Here is a 26,637-nt window from a genome sequence, read left to right on the forward strand (position 1 = left end):
ATTTGAAAATTAGTGGAGTAAGCTTTGCCCGAGTGAACAATGCAAATTTCGTATCTTTCAAAAATGGAAAATGTCTAAATGGACAATTACAAAACGAAAAAGGTGCCAAAATACAACTTCCGAGCAGTAACTACGAAGAATATTTGAAATTACTGGAAACGAATGATATTTTTTCTACAATCGATGTAGAAAGCAGGTCTTTGCGCTTGCATTTGACAACGCAAAGTTGACGTTTTCCGAGGACTGTCAGTTTGTCGTTCATGCGCGACAAAATGTACGAAACGCTCGCTCTCCGATTTTTTTGTTAAAATCAGATGTCCAGTGATTATTGTAACTAGTGACAACGAATAAACAGAAAGAATTGTTGTGTCAGTTTGTGTCGGTGTTCTTTGTGTTTTTACAAAAAACATTGCTCAAAAGCCTGTAGAAGGAAGGGAAACTGTTAAGGAAGCGTTTTCGTGTACACCTCCCGAAATTGTAAGTGCAGCAAAAGAACCAGAATCCACACTTCCAGAGCATGGATTACTTTTCAAAAACTGTAATTATTGCACTTTTAATGTCAATATTGTGAATAATTAGTTTCTGATTTTAAGATTTGATTTGGTCCAAATAAAATAATATGTAGGAGTCATAGTTGCGATTGTAGAAAAAATCTTGTGTGTGTTGCGAGCGCAAATGTACAGTGGGGGCCATTAATTTGGAAACACCACGATTTTTCTATTGTAAATTGTTTGCCACTTTGACAATGTTATTGACATATTAATTTCGTCTGCGACAGTCTGTTGAATGCGCTCAACGATGACACATGGGTGACATGACTTCATGACACAACGCTTACACTATCAAATATTAGAAATAAGTAAACTAGATTAGGCCGGTGTTTCCAAATTAATGGCCGCCACTGTACATTGTCGATTTCGCGCGGCAGCAATCTCTCAATCGACAATGTATTACTTTGCGCTCTTAATACACAAAAAGCTATTTCGCTCTGGCGAATTAAATCCAAACATTTCCCCAAATTGCCTTTGGAAGTTGTTCAGGCCGTTAGCCCTACCACTGGTGGGGGTATCTCTCCCCAACTCAAACCCCTAGTTGTAACTGTACTGTACGGCACTTGTAATCGAGAAATAAACGAGAAAGCATCATGAAAAGAAGTCTTTACTCATTTTAGAAGCGCAAAACGATATCGCAACAAATCTGGTCCTTCGAGATAATGCGTACAGGAAGTCTTGGGATAAGTTGTCCAAGAAATTAAACGCAATTGGTACTAGTACCGTTTTATCGCCAAAAGAATGGGCGTTGTTCATGTTTATCTTTGTGATAGTGAGTCGGTATAATCGGTAGAACTATACTTGGGCCAACCAACAGATATAGTAATAAAACCACCCCCTAGTGCCCGCGTATTTTAAATAGCAGCTTCCAATTGGCTTATTCAAAACTGACATTTAATATGACTTACAGAGGCTTTACAGTGCTTATGGTGACGATTTGTCTCACCATAAATTTACAGCAACTGTAAGCTATAGAATGTATGTTACAGAGACAATTTCTCTTGGAGAATACCATTTTGTGTTACAGACTGTAGCTTATAGGGTTATAGAGCTACAGTGGGCAACTTTTGCTTAGAGAATAGCACCATAATTAGATTATTTACAAATATGTACATATGTTTATTGTAATTATTCAACACTTACTGTAACTATTACAATTAATTTAGCACTAAATATTTAACTTTAAAAAATGCTAATTTGCATATAACGTTTTTCCATTTTTGTCTTTTTGTATTTAAAAAATAACGTCATAAATTCTTACTAGTGTAGTGGTCTACGAATTATTATATATTCACTATGTTCTATTTAGCCCTTGTTAAATGAAACACGTTTAAATAGACGTTAGTAAAAACATCTTTTGTTGAGTTCGATAATATCTTGAAGAAAGAAGCCCACTGAGTTACGTAAGGTTCAGATGCTGGTACATATCTCGGCTAGTGTTTGGAGTTCCTGGAACTGGGTAGGTCGGAGACGGTCAACAGACCTCCCTTTCTGCACCCAGAGTATGCACATAATTTTGTTGATAAGTTTAATTAGCGTCGGTGAACATTTTTGTTGATCAAAATGAATAATTGCAAAGTGAAAAGGTTTACTTTTGTGTAAAAGATATCAATTCATAAATTCTGTTATCTAATAAAATATTTTTTTGACGATATTTGATAGGTAATGTAAATATTATTAAGAAGTAACACAAGCGCTCGAAAAATAAGGAAATTTTCGTAAATTAATAGAGCTCTAGAACTTTTACTGCAGACCACATCGCGATCAACTATTATGTCAGTCGAAATGATTTATTAAATATTAAGTATATTTTGACCTACTTCAAACATTTTCAGAGCTAAATAAATTTTAGCAGCTATACAATTTTTTTTAATTTTTAAATGTACTCGTGTGCTTATACAGTGTGGAAACTTTAACTGGAATAAAATTCATAAGTTGGACATTTCTAAAAAATCCCGAAACAGGTTGATTTTTGTTTTTGCTCGCACAGTTTGGCGCATATAGTTTTTGCATATCTGCTCGCGGAAACTCGCAACCACCCCTAACTTTTTTTTTCAAATGGAAGGGTATGCCAAGAGACACCTCGTTTGAAAGCCCACTTCGCAACGAATACAACGCACTATTTATTTCCTGAATATTTTCAAAGCCTACGTGCTAAAAAAATAAATCCAATTTTATAAATTGAATTCTGTTTAATGCAACAAATGCTCAAAATGGGCACCGTTTCTTTCTTGGCAAATTGCAAATCGGTGGTAACATGCATCCCTTGCGTTTTGTAACATCTCCGGTGTGATTTGCCTAATTTACATCTCTAATACGTGCCTAAGATCTTCAATATTGTTCGGTTTTAGGCATCAAATTAGACAAATCACATCGGAAACGTTATAAAACGTAAGGGATGCATGTTGCTATCGATCTGCAATTGGCCAAGAAACAAACTGTGCCCATTTTGAACATTTGTTGTATATTTTTTCTTATTTTTTAGCACGTAGGCTTTGAAAATATTCAGGAAACAAATAGTGCGTTGTAATCTTTGCGAAGTGGGCTTTCAAACGAGGTATTACTTGGCATACCGTTCCATTTGCAAAAAAAAAGTTAGGGGTGGTTGCGAGCTTCCGGGAGCAGATTTGCAAAAACCAAATGCGCCAAAATGTGGGCAAAGAAAAACAAAAATCGACCTGTTTCGGGATTTTGTACAATGTCCAAGTTATGAATTTTATTCCAGTTAAAGTTTCCACACTGTATTTTTCTTCTTATTACATCTGAAAGAGTTTTTAATTCTGAATTCAATGATGTATTAATAGTAGTTTATTTAACGAGTTCGTGTGTAATTTGGGCTTTTTTTAGCATGAGTGGGCCAGTTTAAAACTCGAGTGAAACGAGAGTTTTAAAGGTCCACGAGTGCCACAAAAAAGCCCAAATTACACAAGAACGAGTTGAATACAACGTTTTTTTGTTCGACGAGCCCCCCAAAGGCTCCAAATCGTTGAAAATCTTTAAAATTAGCTTGACGTTTCGTTTTGACAAGTTGTCAAATTTATCAAAAATCAGTTCACACAGGAAAAAATTCTCAAATTCTGACACTGTCGAACAAAAAAAGATATTCTAATGTTTTCAAGAAGAAAAAATTAATAAATTTAAGAAACCTTTTGTACAATTATTTTTTCAATTATGTAATTGAAAGAGTAGACTGAATGTATAATTTTCGTGTTCGTTTCCCGAGAAAAGTGTTAAGTATACAGGGTGCGTCTGCTTAAACTTTATATTTGAATATCTTCGTTATTTTAAATGACTGCTCAACGATATTTAGTCTTAATAAAGGCTGCATTGCCCTCTTTACATAGGCACTACAAAAATTAACAAGGATCTGGACAGAAGAGGAATATTCAAGAAAAAAATTAATGAAAATTTTTTATTTTCAGCATTTCCTAACATTATAACTTTTAACATGCATATCAAATGTTTCTGTGTAGATTTTCTGCCTAATAATCATCCTAGTGCTTATTATTGACCAATAAATTAATGTTAAATAAAGACAATTTTCAGACTTCATTCACCAGTGTGTATTTACGTAAAAAAGTACTTCACGGCTTACTGATTTACAAAAAAAAACATAATTAATTTATTATTTTAGAACGTCAAAGTAAAAAAGTTCGTGAAATCTTTGAAATAATCTTTTATACAAGATGTTGTTCTCACAGCAAGAGGAAATTAATATTATTTTTACGTATGGAGAGTGTCACCGGTGCTATCGAGCCGCAGCAAAAATTCTTCAGGCCCGTCAAGAAAATAATAAATTTTCCGAAATGAATATCAGATGAATTGTAAAGCTGTTTGAAGATACTGGCAGTGTTAAAGAATTTCCACGAGTAAGGGATGCACTCCCCAAAAATATTAACTTTCAAAATGCCGTTGTTGATTAGGTAACTGAAAATCCACACACAAGCACAAGAGTAGTAGCGGCTACACTGAATGTCTCACAAAGCACGATTATTAGAACTTTAAAGTCTTTGAAATTTCATCCATATGAAATGATCCTGCAACAAGAACTTCACGGAGTTTTTATTCCAGAATTGAAAGGTGTGTGGAAGTTAATGGTCGAAATAAATTTTGAGCATCTTATTTAGTTATAATTATTTTGAGTACATTTTAAAAATTTTCTTTGCTGCTAATTGTGTTACATTGTTGAATTTTGTCGGGGCAAAGAGCCACCCCCCTCCTTTCAGAACGAGAACCACCCCTGCGTGGGTGAATGACAGAGATTTGAGACGACAGTACCGCTACCGAGATGGACTCAGGGTACTCAGGGTAGAACAGTCACAGTCAGAAGTCACTAAGTCATTTATCCAACATCTCGAGTACGGTCGTACGGTCCAAGCAATTGTACATAAATGTAAATAAACGTTTTACACAAAACGATGCGGTGTGTCAGTTTACGCGCGCCTATAATCAAACCAGTGAAGCCTCCATTAGGCTGAGCAAACCCATGAGCCCCATTTGGTTCCGAACAATTCCTGGAGCCCCCATTAGGTCCCAAACAAATTTATTGCAGATATTTTAATTGTTATTATTTAGTATGTGCTTAAATTATTTATTCACCTTGACCCCCTCTTTAAGCTTGACGCACCCACCTCCATAATAGCCACTTTTATAAAAAAAAAAAAAAGGAGGGTACCGGGTACCCCATGATTCATTGTTTAAAAAATAAAATTAATAACATTTAAATTCGTTTTATTGAAAACTTACTTTAAAATAGTTTAAGTAAATTTTTCCAGAGAAGACTGATCCCTAGGATGCAGACGTACCTACACCGGGGTTTGTACATACATACCTATTTGAATGTTTATTGTATTTTACCGAATAGTTCAGAAATAAAAGAATTTTAAATAAGATAACAATGCCCCGTCAAATTGACGTATCTAAATTATTTGCTGAAAAATGAGTAATCTGTGAAACAAATTTTACGCGTAAACTCTGTTTTGAACACAGCTGGAAAATTAGTTCTTTTTAACATTAATTTATTGCGTAGTCATCAGTAAAAGTGTAATAAAAACAATACAGGGAGATACAGAGGCCACAGCTGAATATGTTATACTCCGTAATCTGAGAAAAAGCAAAAAAAAATTTTTTTTACTGCGGTTGTTTTTCAAATAACTCTGTATCCTTGCAGGTTTCGTTAACTTTTGTTAAGCACATGTCAAGAGGTCATTGAGATATATAATATTGCTAAATATTGTTTATCTTAATTGATAATTAATAAAGATATTCGGATATAAAGTTTTAGTAGATGCACCCTGTATAACTAAATACTTATATTAATTTTTCAGTTTATATACCTAACTTGACATCTGTCAAAGATAACGAACACGAAAAATGTTGTGTGCACCTCGGCTAAAAAATGCTTTTTGTAAAATCGTATCAAAATGAAGTCATTTATACAGTAATTTGCCGGCGTAAATAATGCCTTTTGCGCCCTAAGGCCTAAAAGAACAACAACTAATTTTAATAGCTATTTTATTTGTTGCATCACATTGGCAACCAAGATAACTCTTTATTTTTGAGAACGAATCATGTCATTTATTTTTTCAAAGCTTTAAGGTGGATTTAAATGATTTTACTAAAAATAATGTTTGCATTTCGGGCGTGAACGGCGATTTTGGCCCTTTGGCGTCTTATAATCCCCCGGCCCTTTGGGCCTCGTGCTTATAATTCCGCTGCGGACCAAAATCGCCTCTTTCACGCCCTTAATACAAGAATATCTATTTTGTCCTCGCCTGTTTTTCAAGTCTCGACTAGAAAACCCAGACTCGGACGAAAAAGATGTACTTTTTGGGCCTTGATACACAAATAACTATTACATGTACATATTATTTTTCTGATAAATGTAATCATAATCGGGAAAATACAGCCTATCGGGTTGGTAGCTCTGTTTTTCAAAAAGTTTGACATTTGTTATTTCATAAAAATCTGCAAAAGTGCAAAATAAAGCATTTGGTCAGCCGAAAAGTCTAATACCGGGTGTCCCATCACTTGTGTCCCGTAAGAAAATGACTTTAAAACTAAATTATATTTATATGAAGGTATTATAGATGCATAAATACTGTTCACCGCCACAAAAGTTGGGTATTACTGTTTTGTTAAAATTAATTACCTCGGTGCAGCAGGCAAAAAAACTATCACTTTAAAAATTAAACTTTGTTCGATGCAGTTCAAATTTAGTATACTTTATGAAAAAATGCATCTATAATACCTTCATATTAATATAATTTAGTTTTAAAGTCATTTTCCTACGGGACACAAGTGATGGGACACCCGGTACAAATGTCGTACGGTAGGTATTTACAGCGCTCTAACTAATACTGTCTAGTCTAGTTTTCGCACTGTAAAATACCCCTACCGTACTCTAATGTAAATAACTATTAAATCACTGTCAACGTGACATTTCTATGTTAATTAAAATTGCCACAAATTAAGTTCAATATTTTGTTCAACTGTAAGTATTGCTCTTATTGGTAGATTCCTGAATAATAATGGCACACAACGAATGTGTTGTCGCTATCGTTCTTAAATTGGTTAAAGATGCGTTTATAAAGTGCACTAATAAAAGTTGTTTCCAAATTATTCTGCAAAATAAGAATAGAAAAATAAAGGCATTAAGTGAAACTGAAATGTTGTGATACAAGCAAGGGTAAATATAAGCGACCCGATTTATGAAAAAAATATCACAGAATTAAAGTGTGCAAATATGTAATCGAGAAATATCATTAATAAAATTACAATTGAGCAAGTTAAACATTTCATCAAACTTTAAAATCAAGGAAAGCATATCTTGAGTTCTGTCACAAAAACGCTTGTAGATAATTTAAAGAAATAGCCATCTGACCATCTTTTAACATTAGTAAAGAACAACATTACTAAAACAACCTCCACCCAAAGATTATAGTTAGCCGTTGACTGCTAAACATGAAATGGTAATTAGTTAATTAATTAATTAATTAATTAATTAATTACGAGAAAGTGTTTATAAAAGAACCCATATCAAGAGTCCTGTGGAATTCGATTTTTGCCGCTCTGTAGCATATTGTGGTTGCAAATAGAAAAACAAAGATTATGTACAGTCGTTGACCAAAATAAAATAGGACAAAGTGTTACCTTCGACAGTTTCACAATTCAATGATTTGTGTAGTGTAACTGGGACGTATGTGTCTCAGATTACAAAAAGTTAGGTTGTGTTTTTTTTACTTGTCACTGTCACTATGTTCAATTCAATGATTGTGAGTTTTTGAAAACTGACGGTAAACTTGTTCATTTGTATTTGGTTCTCTAAAGTAGGAAAACGAACATGGATTTGCGGTTGTCAAATGAAAACGTTCTATTCTCAACTTTAAACCAATGAATAAACTAAAATAAATGCCAACAGATCTTTTTTTTTAATTATTGACACTTTCGTTTCCTAAGAGATGGATTTCGCAAAAATATCGAATTACACAATCGAAATTTACTTTGTCCCATTTTATTTTGGTCAACGACTGTACAGTCGATTGCAAAAAAAAACGAGTACATCATAAAAAATCAAGAGCACTGATTTTTTCCTATTTTTAACACATGTAAATCAGTCCTTTCTGATTTCAAATTGGTTATGTCTGACACCAGAAATGTCATTATGTCTGACGCAAGAAATGAAAAGTTTTGACCTTTTGCTGGTCTCGGTAACAACAAATTTGACAACAAGAAGGATGAATTAAACTACTGAAAATTTTATGTACTAGATTTTTTTGCAATCGACTGTAAGTCCATTAATGACAGGTTTTTAATAAAGACTGTTGTAAGGTGAAAAGTAATTAGAATATAGAGAAACTGAAGAAAATCACAAGCGTGGAGAAAAGTTTCATAAATTGGCGAGTTCTTCCACTATTTACAATGAACACATTTTTCCACCACAGACCCAGCAGTTATCTATTAGGGCCATAATTCACTGGGACGCCATGATTTTTGTATTTGGACGCATGTAAGGAAACTGTATTTTTTAACACAAATCTATAGTTAATTTTCAAATGATATATGATATTACTACTCTTCTTAAAAAAAAAAATCAGGCGTATATATCGGGTGATTCAGATTGGTATTCGCGCCCCTATATCTTTTTTATTTTAAGAAAAAAGTATACCAAACCATATACAGTGTGGAAACTACTTATGGAATAAATTCAGTAATTTCAAAATTAATGACATTTGTCGAAAACGTTGAAACAGGTCAATTTTTATTTCTCATAATGCTTATTTTAAGTAGCTTCACTTGTTCATGACGTTATCCATTTTTGAGCTATGACGTCACACTCATTTTTTTTAAATGACAACCCCTACTTTTTTCTTCTCTTTCTGATAGACCTTCATACTAGATAAACGATGAATGAAAAAAAATTGGTACCTTACATATCAATTTTTTTGAGAAAATGACAAATTTTACCTCAAAAATTTCATTTAATTTTCAATTTAAAAATTCTTTTATATGGGTTTATTTAAAATAGAAGATTTATTTGATTAGACCAAACAATTTAGAAGATTTACGGCAGAGAATTTTCGCTGAAATGGAACAAGTCAGCCCTAACATTATTGAGCGCAGTGTACAAAGTGTCGGTGAGTGCCAAATAGTTGGCGGGAGGCTATTTCAACATTTGGGTTACATTTTATTGTTAAGCTTAGATGTTTGTTTGTTTTTGTTTGAGGTCAGTTAAAATTTTTACATCAAAATTTACATCAAATTTTTGAAGTAAAATTTGTCATTTTCTCAAAAAAATTGTTATGGTAAGGTACCAATTTTTCTCATTCATCGTTTAGGTAGTAGGAAGGTCTATCAGAAACAGAAGAAAAAAGTGGGGGTTCCTATTTAAAAACATTGGTGATGACGTCGTAACTCAAAAATGGATGACGTCATGAACAAGTGAAGCAACTTAAAATAAGCACTATCAGAAATAAAAATTGACCGGTTTCAGCGTTTTTTACAAATGTCATTAGTTTCGACATTACTGAATTTATTCCATAAGTAGTTTCCACACTGTATAATTGTAAATCGCTTATGAAACTACAATAGATGACGTTGTCAAATCTTCTCTAGGATGACATATGTCAAAGTTAAGACAGTCAACTTTTTTTTTTAAATAGTACATTATACATTTCTTAGTCTATTCTTGTAAAGCTTTTTTTTCTACATTTGAATGTGTAAAAAAAGTTGACACTTGTAATAGGAAAAAATCGAGAAAAAAAAAGATTTAATTTATTCGAAAGTGTTATTTTCTAAAAAGAGCTAGTTAGCCATGGAGACAATTGAATTTTGACATTAATAGCGTCAATTATTAACGTACCTACATTTAAATAAATAGCTACGTTATAACCTACATTTAAATAAATAACTATGATCTATCATTAGGCTTCGAAACCTAACTTCTTCCTGACTACGAGTATACCGCTTTGAATGCATACACGATGAAAATATGTAGTTGAATTTTGATAGTGCATGAATGACATGATGAGTTTTGGGACGAATCGTATTCGAATTATTCGGATATTTGAATAGGTGACTATACTCCATTCTTTATCTTGGTGAGTGGTCGATGCGATCAAGCAAGTCGTGGGTAGCTTTGTGAGTTTTACTTTTTCCACCAAATTTGTGTGTCGTGTAAATCAAATATTAACTGTCATCGCTGTCATTCAGATTCAGAGTCTTCGTCAAGCATTCATGTCCAAATCTCAGAATCTTATGTCGCGAAATGTAAATATATAAGCCGTACACATCGATTCTTAAATTTAACCGTTCCCGATATGAAAATTATCGACGTCCATCGTCGGTCAATCCGACCGAACATTATTCCCGTATCCCGTCCCGTGCCGGGCAATATTGCAAAGAAGTTTGGGAGTGAGATTCTTAAACCATAAACCGGACCAAATTTGACTGGAAAGTGTGTCTAGAACATTTTGAAATTCCCAAGCAAGTTATTAAAATTTATGAATGATGATATGAAGATGACACGTTTGAGGTTATGTCTCGGTGGTCTGGGTGCAAATGAATGATGAGCAATTTAACCTGGAAAATAATAAATAGAAAGACTTTGCGGCGTCTCTATAAGTACCTACATTATTGTAATATTTGAATATTTTTCAACAACTACCAACGCACTTTTCCATTGGAACTTTCAAAAATCCCTAAATTCAACTTGACAGCTGAAAATTTCTCAAAGACCACTCACCAAGATAAAGAATGGAGTATATGTAAAATTCGAATAAGTGTAAATTCTAATATTCGAATGAAGTAAGTTCAGGATGGATCGGGTATTTCACTGTCAAATAATTTTATTTTTTGGCTATGTAATTCTTAAAATAGTGAGATGCAGGGAACCAACATAACGCCAATTTAGCATAGTAAATTCAGTATAGATTTGGTATTTCGTCCGAGTCTCAGTTTTCTGGCCGAGGCGCACCCGAGGCTTGAAAACAAACAAGGTCAAATCATTTTATTTTTTGGCTACGTGGTTGTCTTGTAAATAGTGACGTGCAGGGAACCAACATAATGCGAATTTACAAATGGTTGGCTTACTAGCTCTTTTTAGAAAATAACGCTTTCGAATAAATTAAATCATATCTATTTTATTATTTTTCTCGATTTTTTTCTGATGTAAGTGTCAACTTTTTTTACACATTTAAATGTAGAAAAAGAAGCTTTACAAGAATAGGCGAAGAAATGTATAGTGTACTATTTAAAAAAAAAGTTGACTGTCTTAACTTTGACATATGTCATCGTGGAGAAGATTTGACAACATCATCTATTGTAGTTTCACAAGCGATTTACAAATATATATGGTTTGCTATAGTTTTTTCTTAAAACAAAAAAGATGTAGGGCCACGAATACCAAACTGAATCACCCGGTATAAAAAGAAAATGTTAACGATTGCTTCTAAAACTTGGTAAGCGTCAAAACGTAGTACCTACTTACTAACCGATTTCAATTGATATATGGATCGTCGCAATGCGATCTGTAATTGAGACTCCGAAGCTCCAGACGGGTTTTGTCATCCATCCTGTATTCGTATCAAGATTTCATCATGATCCAATAATTATTAATTTATCACAATACTTTAATTATTATACCCAAATAAAAGATGAAGAGAGTTGTACATGTACCATAGTTTTCCTAATTTAATTGACAAAATATAAACGTGGAAGGAATATTATAAGTCAGTGAAAGATTCTTAACCATTTGATTAATATAAGTTGCACTTCTGTTAGAAAAAGCGGGATTCAGATGTTTATTTGTAACACTTTCGAATTATGTTCTCCGGGCATATTTTCTTCATTTTCCGGAAAATTCGCTTGCGCTCGTAGTGTTTACCGCTTTCCTACTATTTTCTTATCCTGCTATCCTAATACAAATTGTCTGGAAATTTCGCTTTTACCTTATTTTACAGAAATGGTAATGCTATTTATTTATTATTTATAAGCTGTGTCAAACTGCTTTATAAATCTTCCTTGGTTTATTCTAACTTCTGTGTAAATTAATAAAACAAGTTATTAAGAGGTACCTACCTCGAAAAAATATTGCGTTCACCTGGAGTGATGCAGGAAGTACTTTAACAGGATACCAGAAATTCCGAGAGGAATAATATTATTGATCTGCAATGCTGCTCATGTCAAGGAGCATCTTGAAAGTAATCAATAGTAGCTCTCGTCGCAAAGTACACAATAGATGGTATGTATTTCTGTTAATAAATGAATGGGAAGGAACAATTGTATTATAACAGTTAATTACTTATGAACGCTAGTTTGTTCCACTGTCTTTAATAAATTAAATGTAATTCCAGTTCTAACAATAAAATTATGGTTTCAATTAATTTTCAATTGTGTACTAATTCGATTGTCAAAATCTGCTTTAAGCTCTAATAACCTTAACATATGTATAGATCGTATGACATGATTATTTTTTTAAATATACCCAAAGATTCTAACCCCGTAATAATTTTGCACTTATAGACATACACGCACACACAAAGGTTAACAACCTAAAAATTTGTAGAGATATACAAATAAAATGTCATATTTAAGTGATCATCTTAAAAATTTAAATGGTCAATGGTTGTGGATTTTTGTTAGAAATTCTATCGTAAAGAATTAGGTCAAAGAGTTGACTGCTTTTAACGCAAACATTTCCTCTGTTTCTGAAAAACTCAATAGTTGATGTCTTGAAGAAGATGAATTATATTAAAATTGACTGGTCCAGCGTATATTCCAGCTTACCTCGTAAGAGAGTGCAACCTATCAGTCTTCTATGGAAGACAAGCCTATTACTATGTAGATCGTATACTAAATCTGGACTCACCACTAAAGAGTAGGTATATAAGCCCCCTCTTTATGAGTCCAGTTACTGTGCTCCTGTGTCCAAATTCTCCGAGCGTACAGCGTCTCATACCAACCTTCCAGTATCTGCAGCAAATTCGTTCAGAGGCAAGATTACCTTAAGCCGACTGTTTATTGTCACAAGTAATCCCAAGTATTGATCATTGTTTCGAGTTGTTGTTGATGGTTGACTTTGACCTTGTTTTCGGTTTTATTTTTCAAAAAGCAGTTCTAAAGTCGAGAGATCACATTTTTGATACTCTTCATGCTTGGGCCACAATTTTCTGTATTTATCCAGCTCCTAATATTGAAACTAGACTACTAGACTTTTTCTATGACCTGAATGATCCCCACAAAATTTCTAAAAAAATATTTTTCTACGACCATCACTTACAGATACAACAGAAATGCATTATTTTAGCAGATGGTTTCATTGTATTGGAATTGTCTTCGAAATATGCCAACAGTACATTTTCGGAAAAGAATTTTTTCTACGACCATTACTTATAGTAGTACAGTGACGGCTCGTAAGGGAGGGCTCGGGGGCGGCGCCCCCCCAGAAATTTATAAAGAAATAAGATTTTTTTTAAATGTGTTCAATTTTTTATTGAAGATACCTAGTGAATTAGTTGATTTATTTATCTTATGTCAAAATAAATTTATCGTATGCAAAGGTTGCAGTAATCGAACTTATCCGCATAAGTTTCATATTATTCATTCTCCTTTCTTAGGTGAGGACGGTCAGCACGGAGCCCGCGATCGCGTATACCGCGTCAATGCAACGTAGAGTTGCGTTGCCATGACAACGAAACGTTTCACCAGACGATTCTTGGGCGGAGAAGTTAGAGCCCCAGCGCTCACAGGCTTCGTTGTAAACGAGATTTTGACGCAACCTCGGCAGTTTTTAGGCTTTTAATTTTGAACAAAATTAAAGCCAGTGATTTAAAAAACTCAATTTTGGTGTTTTTACTATAAAGCGAAAATTGGAAATTAGAAACTATTATCCGTTTTTTAAACTTCCGCACTGTCAAAGTGTTTGCAAGTTGCCGCACTGCCGTTCTGAGATTAGTAATTTTTACTTTAACGTTGGTGCAAACATTTGAAATTTCAAATTTGAGGTTAAGTTTAATAAATTCGCTTTCTTTCATTCAAAGTATTACTTACACGAAATGGCTGAACAAGAAAAAGATATAAAACGTAAAAGAATACTGTTAACAGGCCAGAGAGAAGCAGGGTATTGTTAATTATTGTTTGGAAAGACGAGAATTAACTCCATTAACATAACCCAACTTTTCTTGTTGACGTTTTTATAACTAGATTTTGTGTACAGGCAACTGAAAAGGTATGTCACCATAGGTACGGTCGGTGGACAAATAAAACTGGGACACTTAAAATTTAATCTGTGTAAATCAGACCATTAAATTGTCAATATATTTGTCAGTGTCTATACAATATGTCATACCAAAGTTAACCTATTTGTGATAAAGCCGTAAATAAACGATGCAAATTTGTAAATTTTGACTTATGGGATTGTCATTTTTGTCCCAGTTTTATTTGTCCATCGACTGTACACTCCAAAAAAAAGTCAAAAATTTTACACTGACAGTGCGGGAGTTTAATAAACGGTCGACCAGTGCCGAATTTAAATATTGTTCATGAACAGAAATAATGCAAAAACAAAGCTGCATTTACCTGTCGATTTGATAAGAATAAGAATTCAAATTGCTATAGATTATTTCAAATATTCGAAATGACCTACCATCAGTATCTGACAATTCGCAAAAAACATTAGAATTTGAGATTTTTCTCCTGTGTGAACGGATTTTGATAAATGTCAACTTGTCAAAACTAAACGTCAAGCTATTTTTAAAGTGCCGATTTTAGACATTTTTACTGACGATTTTATGCAACTTTACTGACGATTTCTGAAAAAAAAAAATTGTATCTCATATGTACAATTACGGCCACGGAATTTTGGCCGTCACTTGTCATTCCATTGACATGAGATGTAAAGCCCCCCTTACTTATTCGTAACCGCTTGCCGGTGCCATCCCATCGGGAACGGACTCTCAGGGGTATGTGTAACCAGTAGGTAGCATCTTTATGACCTAAACCTTACGGCAGGTCAGGGCCCAGGATATACAGTACCCCAATCTCAAAATATATGTACTTTAAAATTCCAAATGTGATTTATTGTGAAGTGATGAGATCGGAAATACGCCTCAGTAATGAAGGTGTCTTCTTGCATGGTATACATTTTAATCGTTTGTTAATTCAATTCAATAAATTATAAAAATTGACAATTTGATCGATGACATTGATTGACAGAACTTGAAGGTCACTTCAAAAAGAGCGGTGCAGGAAAATTTATATATGAAAAAATTCCAAAGCTGACTAGATGAATCATTTTGTTCCACACTGTATATGTATCTCGATCTCTGTTTAATTTTAATACAGTTAGTTAATGCAATCGACAGAATAATGAGGTGTTGTGACAAAAGTGGTTATAAGTACATATTTTCAAGACAGCCTTTAATTAAAAAATAGGTACAATATTTGCCGACGCTTTGCGATTGTGTTTCTCCAAACGCCAGAAGAACGCCATTTGCTTTAAATTGCGTTATAAATGATCATTAGGAAAATGATTCCGTGTATATAAACGAGATATATTCGTATATGGTAAATTAATTTTGAACTAGTCTTATTAAAATAAAATGACATTAAAGGCTCGTTGTAACCTATTTGTAAATTTGATGATACCTACCTGTTTTTAATCGCATATACACAGCACTGAAGTTTATGAATGCTGGCACCCTGTCAGGGTTAACTGGCCCAATGTGGGAGAGACCGGAGAACCAGGCGCCAGTGGTCGCACCGGCTCGAGACACAAAGGATCCCGCAAGTGTGGAGTAAATAATTTGAAAGTGAGAGGTTATAAAATAGGGTGATCAGCCTGCTCCCTGCCGGCGATTTGTGGTGATAAATGATGCTTCGTCTCTTGCATTACATTCTTCCGAAAAACGTTTGCTCTACGCAATGCTTCTATTTCTTTTATTTTTTCCACAAATTTGCGTACCTATTAATTAGATAAAAGCTGTAGAATAGTACTTAATAATTTTATGATGTGAAATGAAGGATATTTTGAAAAAGTATTATAATGTTAAATACTTACATTCAAATAAGTGACAAACCACTGTTGATCCTCCGCCCAATGAGAAATAGTATATTACGAGTATATCATTAAGAGTAGAAGTGACTGAGCCCAGAGATTGAAGACCGAAACGCAGTTGAGGTCGACAACTGGGCGAAGCACAAAAAGAACTTCTACTGTGAATGATATATACTATTTTATCTTCAAGCAGATCACAAAAAAAAAAACAACATAAACTCACTTATTTATTTTTCTTTTCCCACATGTACAATCATCAAATTTTAAAGCACTAGTAATTTCTACTTCCCTTGTTATTGGTACTTGAAGTTTCGATAATATTAGTAAAGTCTACAATGCTATCCAATCTATCCCATGTACTTTCAGCAAGTTTTCACGTAAAACTTTCCCAAAATGGTGAATGATCGCGATTTGTAATTTTGGGTAACCTAAACTTTTACAATGATAGCAGAGCCCAAATCTTCGATATCTCTCATTGTCAAATTGGTGAATTCATCGCATCACAAGCGTCGGTCAGACATACACATACATAACCTACAATAATAATTTATAATTCTTCCTCTAGAGAACTCAAACTTTTCAAGTTCTTTACACATCTCTCTTTGAAATTAATTATAATTTATGTAAAAAACAAGTGAACGAAACTGTTTGGAAAAAAATTATTAATTTAATTTTAATTAAAAACTACTTGCGGCCATATTTTGATAGGCAACCCTGCAGAAACAAATTTCTCTATTTATAATTATCTATAAAAATTGTATTTCGATTAAAAAACAGATGAACGTAGAAATCTTGCAGTGGGATCTTAGATTATTAGGGATGTCCAAACTACTTTTTGTAAAAATATGATTTATTACACCTATAATCTGTTTCAAAATCAAAAATCCACCAACAGTGGAAAATACAACCGACAACGTCGCCGACTTTTGTTTTTAGTGTGTCTGCAAGTGTCAAAAAAAGTGGGGTTATGAGAGAAAACTGTTGGACAGTCGTTTTGGTCGTAGTTCATCGTGTTTCTTATTCTCATTTTATTATTTCACTCAAAAAGTATGATATGCTAGCTAAAACCTTTTTGTACATAATAATTATTTTGTGTTTCGTAAATAAACTCAATAGCTCAATGTCAAATTTTGGCGGAAGGTTGAGCCAACCCAAAAAAATTAAACTTTTTCTAGGGATTTCTTTTTTTCTGCCAACATAATTCAACAGGTGCTGGATTTTTGATTTTGAAACAGATTATAGTTACTCATGAAAATTGGCTCGTACTCTTACGTCAAACACGTTGTATATCTAAGACGATCAACAGCATGTTTATGACTTCAAAATAGCATGCTGACTATAATTAGTTAATCCGTCTTCGTGCAGTCGCTAGGGATATAACGGGTGTTTTTTTTTATTTGGGGTCGAAGTTGGCGTTGAAGAGTCGATTGTGAACGCACCACCGGATTACAACTCTGATCAGCTGTTTAAATCTAACCTCACTTTTTCCGTGTTTTTAATATGCAGTTTGAAAAATCAGTGTTTTTAAGACAAGTGGTTCATTCACAATTCTTTCTTCAACGACAACTTCGACGCCACATTAAAAAAACACTCTTTATTGTGCAAATGTGCGAAATAAAGTTCTTGAAACTTTTGTCAGTGATTTTTGACCAAAATTCTTGGGACAGGTCAATCTGTATTTCTACATGGTCGTCTTTTGACATAAATTGCACTTACTCTACCCACCAACGGCACTAGTTAGAAAGATCTTTTTATCCGCTATTTAATACCAAAAGTATTTTTTAAATCGGCCGTTAAAAAAAGAATATTAATAACTTTTAGTAGATAATAAAATATTTTTTGTGTAACTGTACGCGAAATGAGCATTTCGCGTACCTGAAACAGTCCGCGAAATCCAATGCCGCGGCTGTTGCCGTTAAAGTAAACGTCATGTTAATATTTGATACAAATCAGAGTTTCCATGTAAGACTGGCATTTAGATTTTTCGGGTATGAAATTAGAAACCGAAGAATTTATAATATGCACAGTCACGGCCACAGAATTTCGTCAGTCGTTGTCATTCAACTGACATTAGGTGTGAAACAGGTTTTATATCGGGTGTGTTAAAAAGGTCGGATAAACTTTTAAGCATAGCTGGGGGGTAGTTCAGAGATCACTAATTTGAAGGAATTTTTTTTGTGCAGATATCGTGTAGCTAGTAATTCTAAAAAAGTAATGACCAAAGCGACAACATTGCGCTAGGTTACCTCAATAGCGATAGTCGAAACTAGCATCAGTTAGAAACCAGAAATAGATATTTAATTAAAAGGAAACCAATTTAGGGAAAAAGGCAATTTAATAAATAGGAAGAAAATTAAAAACAAAAAATGTAATTTATAATAAAAAGCAATTTAATAAATAGGAAGAAAATTAAAAACAAAAAATGTAATTTATAATAAATGTTGAAATGTTCTGCCATTTGCTAATAAGCAGGTTTCGGCACGTCTTCGGACAGAATTTGTAGTCCGTTCCAACAAATCTGGAGTAACTGAGTTAAAGGACAACAAAAACTCTTTCTTGCAAAGTGGTTAGATTTTCCGACATTGGTGGAGCAAAGACAATGGGCCGTATGATTTCCCATTCGTTAAGCCTTTCATTAGCTAAATAATTGATTAGACAAAGTGAGAGTATATGCCAAGCACTATGTTAGACAGAGACAAAACAATTTAACGACATTCTTTAACTTTAATGAAAGGGAAATCATACGGCTCAATGTGTTTGATACGGCCCCATAAAAAAAATCTATAGGATTTAAGTCTGGGGACCTAGCCGGCCAAGGAGTAGCACTTCCGCGGCTTGACCACCTATTCTCATAATTTTCGTTAAGCCATCTTCGAACTGGTACAGCATAATGAGGACCAGCACCATCAATTTGCAACCACATGTCTCTTCTGACTGCCACAGGCACATCATCCAATAAATGATTTTCTAAATCATATTGCAAAAAATTTAAAAATTGATCACCTCCCAGCCGATCTGGTCAAATATGAGGACCTATTAATTGGTTTCCAATTATTCCAGCCCACACATTTAACGAAAATCTATGCTGACGTCCCGTTTCAAAATTCAAAAATGGATTATTTATTGCGTAATAATGGTGATTGTGTCTGTTGAAGATTCCGTTGGTAAACAAAGATTCATCCGTCCATAAAATTTTCCTTAAAAAGTCCACATCTTTTTCAAGAATCCACTGCGCAAAAGCCATTCTTCGTTCGTAATCTTCTGGCAATAAAGACTGGACTTTTGTGTAATGGTATGGATGTAGCATTTCATCACGCGTTACCCTGTTAACTGCTTTAAACGGAATGTTTAAGAGTCTACCAACTTGACGACAACTGATGGTTGGATTTTCGGCAACCGCATCAATAATTGCCTCCTCTGCCTCAACAGTTCTTTTTAAGCGAGGTATTCCAGGAAGTATTCCTTTATATTCCGGAATCGGAGTGCGATTTTCCCTAACTCTCTGATCGAATCGTCGACAAACATTAAGGCTTGGTTGTCGTCGCTGGGGATATAGGATGCCATATTGTCTCACCGCATCTAAAGCATTTCCTTCACTTGCACCATAAACCTAGTACATGTCGCAGTATTCACTTGCCGAAAACATTGTTTCACAATAAATGATTTAAAATCATCAAAAAGTTTGACACATTTGTTTGACACTTTGCTTCAAAGTCGTTTCTACAGAAATATTATAGTGTTGTCATCTCATATGTGACTACACATTTAAAGCACTTTTATCCACTAACGTTAACTTCATTAAAACCAAACTATTGTTTTAGATAGAACACAAAAATTCAATAAAATACTTCTATGACAATGTAAACCATGCAACTAATACCATAATTAAGTGATCTAACAGAGGAATTTTTAGTTTCAAGTCTTTTTTCTGTAACTGTTAAAGAGGCCATATACCATTAAAAAAAAGGAGTACAATTTTTTTTTTTCGTATCTATGAATAGTACTTAATATAATCGTTTTCAATGACATCCGTGTTATCAGCGTTATTTTTAATATGTTGGTGCAGATTGTACACATAAATTCATAACTAGTATTCAGAGTATAAGCAAATCCTAGTTAAAAAAATGTCAAACATGAAATTGAGGTTATGGTAAAAGAAAATTTATATTTCGTGAAACATCAACAACAAACAAGAACTCAATCTTCAACATGGTGTAAAACATGCTTGAACTAAGTCATCCTCGGAATCCCAATCAGACTACATATTTTCTTTGATTTGCCGGAAATGAGAGATAATAATTTGAATTTGGCAATTTGCCGCGTTAAGGTAAATTGCCAAATTAGGAAATTCAAAATTACTAAATTGATGCCAAACATACAGTCATATTGACAGCACGGGTGTCATTGAAAACGACTATATGTGCTAAAAAGTTTATCCGACCTTTTTGACACACCGGATATATTTCTAACTCTAGAGGAGTACTTACACGAAACTGAAACATCACTTTCAATACAATTCACTTCCGATTTTTAGGAACAGTTTTGATAAAAGATTGTTTATCTTCATTTATATAGTAAATGTGAATTTAAAATACATATTACATACATACTTGACATATTTTCTTATTCAAGTCTGTGATTTTGAACTTGATTTACTTCTTTTAAATAACTAAATGAAAAACAAATGGTGCTAATACCTACCAGGATGAAAAGTCAACAGAAGTTCTATGCTCAAATGCTCATCATTCTCTACAAGCCCAGCATTCTTAAATATTCGAATATTTTCTCATTATTGTTTTCAAAAATCGAAGAAATCAAAAAAAAATTATTAGAATTATAATGTTCAAAATTCGCTGTAAATAATAATTTAAGATCCTAAAAATGCCATTACGACGTTAAATAAAGAGAAACTATAAATGCAATAAATCTGTATGTCATGTAAATGGGAACTACTACTACTAGCACCAAATTCACAACGTTTAGAAAGTAATGAGTGTGTGAAATTGTTCCAGTTGCGATTCTCACCGAGGAAGGGTAAAATATACCAATAGCAGAACAGTAATTTTTATTTGATGGCGATTTAATTTGAGGTAATAAAACTTCTAAAAACGAATTTTTATTCGCTTAACATAAAATCAGTTTTAAAATAAAGTTGGATATACAGGGTTATTCTAAATGATTGTAGTCCAAGTAGGCGTAAAAACTGAATGTAAAATTTATGGTTGCCGCTCCATATAAAAAACATGGAAATGATGTGATTAAGTGAGTACACCCCGTTCACACACAGAAGTTGAATTGGTTGCAAAACAACTCAATATTTTTAGATTCAATCGTTAATTTAAAAAAAAAATAAATTCTCATCACCGTACTTTTCACCTAAAAAATGACAGTGACAGCGACAAAAATTGACAGTTCACACGAAAGCGGCAAAAATTTCATGACATGGGAATGGCTTGCTTCGACTACAATCATTTATAAATAACCCTGTATATTCGTACATTCAAATGGAAACTCTGTTTAAACATAGTTAAATAAAAATTAACATATTTCCAAACTAATCATATTTTGTTCAACATAATAATTCTTCAACACTATGCACTTAACGCAAAGTTCATAATGTAAGTCTAACCCTTTGGAAAACAATTCGTTTTCTTAGTCTGCAAACTAGGTCTTTCGAACATCTCTTTTGACCTAGATCTTCATCATTTTAAGACTTTCTTGTCCTTTGAAAACAGGTAATAATCCGGAAGGAATGAATTTTTGCAGAACACAAGTGACTTGTGAGCAGGTGCATTGTCTTATAAAGACAACATACCTTTAGAAAATATTGCACAGGTTTCGACGATTTTGGTTGGAAGTTTTGTTAACAAAGAAGAGTAATAGGTGTAGGTAAATGGTGAAAAGTACCCCCTCTATTCTTAAATACCGAGGCGGAAACTTTTCCGGTAGACTTCTGCACATGAAGCTTTTTGGGCCGAGAACTAATGTTTTAATTCTTTTGACATTGATTTGGGCTCTAAGTCATAGTGTGAACTAAGTTTTCATCCGTTGTAACTATAGGGTCAAACTATCTTAAAATTGACTGCAAATGTATCTGGATGTTGTGGTTGCTGATCCGCATTCATGCATTTGGATATCCATTTTACTGCTAATTTTTTCACACTTAATTCATTGTGAGTGATGCGAAAAACACGTTCATATGCGAATTTTGAAGTCTCTGATATATTCGTTTTCTGTTGTTGACGCAAAAAGCAGCTTTCTCCTCAACTATAACTTTTTTTACCCGTTTTAAACGCCACAATCCATAATTAGGAATAAGTTGCAGGCACTATTTTATAATAAGTAATAACTTTATAAATTTTATCAAAGATTCATGAATCATGATGAAATTTAAAAAAATTAAGGATAAAAATCAAACATAACTTCGAATAATAGAAAAACTTAACATTTTAGATTGGTCGTACTTCAAAACTGTCCGTGAAATTTGAAATTTTTCATCGGTTTCCAAACAAACTGATTCCTTTGATTCTCTTGTAAACCATTAACATTTGTATAAGACAAATTGGGTTATTTTCCCTTCTTTTAACACGTACAACTACCTCAGGTTAAAATATCTGCACAACTTTCAAAATCAGACTGTATTTAAATTTCATACATGTAAAAACCACAAGCGTTTTTTTTTGTTCTTTTGACACTTTCTTATCGAAATTAGATGCTAAACGTAAAGATAAACGTAAATTATTGACTTACGTTGTTTCTAACGTTCTAACTCCACTCTCGCTATTTAACCAGCAATTATTCGGATTCTCTCAATATAATAACATTTACAATTCATATGATCGTATACTAGATTTAGTTTTGTCAACCAAAGGCTGTGAAGTTTTGAGAGATAACGTACCAATTGTTGAAGAAGATGCTCATCATCCCGCTTTGATTGTTGAACTTTCGTATAATTCAAATAACTTAAAAAAAATTGCTGGGATACTGACTATACGAGTATAAGATACAATTTTAAAAAGGCCTGATATCCACTGCAGATTGGTCCTATTTAAACTCATTTACAGATGTGAATTTGGCTTGTGAAGCTTTCTATCAGCACCTCTATAGTATTTTTGACCTCACCGTTCCTCTAACCAAATCTCGTTTGCGTAGATATCAGTATCCTCCTTGGTTTAATCGTGAAATTATCAATAACATTCGCAGAAAAAATTCGGCGCGCAAAAAATTTAAAAAGTATGGTTCTGAACTGCATCATAATGATTTTTGTAATCTTCGCTTACTTGTAAAATATCAAATTGGATTGGCTTTTAAGCAGAACGTTCGTCCACCCTCAGTTGGTAATGCATTTTGTAGTTATTTTAGTAGCGTTTACATTAAGTCTGATTCTTCTAATACTTTGGAAGTTGATTTAGCCAACTTCAACAATCTTCACATTCCCTTATTCATGAAAGACGACATTGCAGTGGCAATTAAAAAGCTAAAAGATAAACCAACGGCAGGCACAGATCAGGTACCAAGTTTTGTGGTTAAGGACTGCGGCTCTGCTTTTGCAGAACCATTATTTATTATGTTCAATTTAATTCTAAAATGTTCCGTATTTCCAGAACGTTGGAAAGAATCGCGTATTTGTCCAGTTCTTAAAAAGGGTGACCCGTCTTTAATCAATAACTACAGACCCATTTCTATACTGAGCAACCTCTCTAAAGTTTTTGAGATGATCCTCTATAAATACATACATATATGATTTTGCCAAGCAAAGAATTGATACAACACACAATACAGCAATCTTGCTTGTTTTAGTCAATTTCTTTCTAAGTGTCTTGATAATAATAGCCAAGTTGATGTAATATATACAGACTTCTGCAAAGCCTTTGACCTGCATAGACCACTATGTCCTTATTCAAAAACTTAGTAATTTCGGTTTTTCAAATTCCTTGGTAAATCTTTTTAAATCATAGCTCGTTAGTCGCACTCATCTGGTTGGGTATCAGAACGTTCGTTCAAATTTAGTGATGCCAACTTCAGAGGTCCCACAGGGATCCAACTTAGGCCCCTTGCTCTTTCTTATATTCATTAATGATTTCCCGCCAGTAATAAATTGTCACAAACTTCTCTTTGCAGACGATTTAAAGATTTATTGCGAGATTACATCTGTAAATGATTGTGAAAGCTTGCAGGGGGATATTAACAGCTTAGTAAACTGGTGCAATGTCAACCATCTTATCTATCTTGAATATAGAAAAATGCTCAATAATGACGTTCAGTCGAACACTTAGCCCTATTAGCAATGACTATAAGATTGGTGACGTTTGGTTACGTAGAAAAGAAAGCGTTGATGATTTGGGCATCCTATTTGACAAAGGTCTCAGTTTTGTTGACCACATCAACTCAATAACTTCGACAGCATTTAAAAATCTAGGCTATATTTATAGAAATTGTAAATCATTTCGGGATATTGCCTGTTGGAAATTGTTGTTTTTTGCGTTTGTTAGATCAAAGCTAGAATACGGTTCACTTATTTGGTACCCAATATACAAGGTTCACATAAACCGACTTGAATCTGTTCAAAGACGATTTCTAAAATTTTTAATTTTTCTTGAGGAGGGTAACTATCCTATACAAGGGATCGATCAAGCTGTCCTACTGCAACGTTTTAACATGTACTCCTTAGGTGTTAGACGGATTGTAGCCTCAGTAAAATTTTTACATGATTTACTACACAATTGCCTTGATTGTCCACCATGATTAGATTATATAAATTTTTATGTTCCAAGAATCAGTTCACGCTCGTTTGTCCCTTTTTATTGTGATAAAGCTCGTACAAATATACAGGGTGGTCCCGATATAACCTGCCAAAAAAATTCTGGGTCATTAGAAGGATCTAACAAGTCCAAAAAACCCCCCTTCGTTAGGTCCAAAATAATGGGGATAAATTAACCTCTATCCACACCCATTCGACGCTGCTGACTACAAAAATACGTACCTACTCAGGAATTAATTGTTGTAAGGATGACAGTATCTAAGCAACATAGGTACCTGTATTGTTTATGCCAAATCTCAAATCTGACAAACTAAATCAAATTAATGACATTTATTGAAAACGCTGCACACTGTGTGCGTTAATTCACCAGCTTATTTAGGTACAAAAGCTGATTTTGTAGACTGAGATGAATGAGTAATAAATAAAGTGGTGTTCCTCAATGTGTAAATAAATGTAGAGGTAGTGTGTGCAAAATTGTGGAAGAACTGTGTAATAAGAGTATCGTCTTAATTGTGGTTAAATAGCCAAAATAATGTATTGAATAAATTTATTTACACTTTACATATTCGTACTTTCAACTCTAACTGAGAATATCTACTAACTAATGAAAAGTAAACTAGACTAGAAACATTATTTTATAATAAATGTTCTGTGTGCCTTCCGTTGGCATTTAAGCACATTTGAGTAGGCCGGTACCAATTTTCATAAACATAATTCAGCATTTCTGGGTTTTTACGAATCTGGTTCGCGGCGTCTCGTCTGTTACGCGTTTCTGGAGTTGGCCTTTTGTATTTATTTCAACTTCGTATACCAAATCTTTCGTGTGGCCCCAAAAATTAAAATCCAGAGGGATTAAATGGAGGATCGGGGACGCCATCGTATTGGAATCAGTCAGAACAAACCTCACATAAATGCAGATGTAGCTCCACAAAAGTACAACGAGACGGAAGGACTCCTTCAGGAAAACGCTCGCCGTATGGTAGCCTTGCCGGTCTTGAATTACCACGTGTTTCGCCATAGAGTAAATGCAAATCGGCGTATTCTTGTTTCGTGAATTTCATAACTTTTTGAAGGATTCGCAAATTTAAAATTAAACTTGACAAATGTCATAGGTGTTACAGGTAGTAACCAGAATTACCTTTTTAAAACCGATTAACTCATTAGCGTACAGCAAATTTTGACCAAATTTTCAATTATTTTTATCTCTAAAACGAAAAGACTTTTATTAGAAACTTTTTTTGTGTATGAGTTCTACTCATCCTCACCTATTACTGGATTTCTTCTGGCAGGTTATATCGGGACCACCCTGTATACATAGTCCAGTCAATATAAACATAAAAAAGGGTCCGACCTTGCAAAAGGTCATGTAGTTCTGATTTTTTAATATGTTGTTTGGATATCAGCCAAGAGTAAAACACCAAATTTGCAACTTCGAAAGACTTGTGCGCGCTGCGTGGTAGCCAAAGAACAGCAAAATGTTTGCACTATTTTCAGTTTTTGCTCAATATCTCCTAAGATATGAGTCTCACAGAAAAAGTTGAAGTTACCTTTTTTAAACTACATTCAATTCGCTACAGTTTGAGGCTCAAGCGAACTTTGTGCATGCAGCAGTTTCCGAGATAGAGCTCTTCAAAAATTGGGTATTTTTTCCAAGAAGTGAAATTTTTTTGTTTACGTCTCTTATTTTATTAAATATCGTCAAAAATACTCGCCCCATGAGAAAAGTCATGGGCAATGAACTTGAAGTGTATTTATTTAGCTTTAAATTGAGA

At 33.7% G+C, this 26,637-nt stretch overlaps 1 protein-coding gene across 3 annotated transcripts in view; it reads left to right on the forward strand.

Annotated features, from left to right (window-relative positions):
- The window catches only part of Zip48C (Zinc/iron regulated transporter-related protein 48C), a 147,447-nt gene that overhangs the window by 16,801 nt on the left and 104,009 nt on the right, over positions 1 to 26,637 (forward strand). The window lies entirely within an intron of this gene.

The sequence above is a fragment of the Tenebrio molitor genome, chromosome 1 (genome assembly GCF_963966145.1).
Source record: "Tenebrio molitor chromosome 1, icTenMoli1.1, whole genome shotgun sequence".
In the NCBI taxonomy this organism is placed as follows: Eukaryota; Metazoa; Arthropoda; class Insecta; order Coleoptera; family Tenebrionidae; genus Tenebrio; species Tenebrio molitor.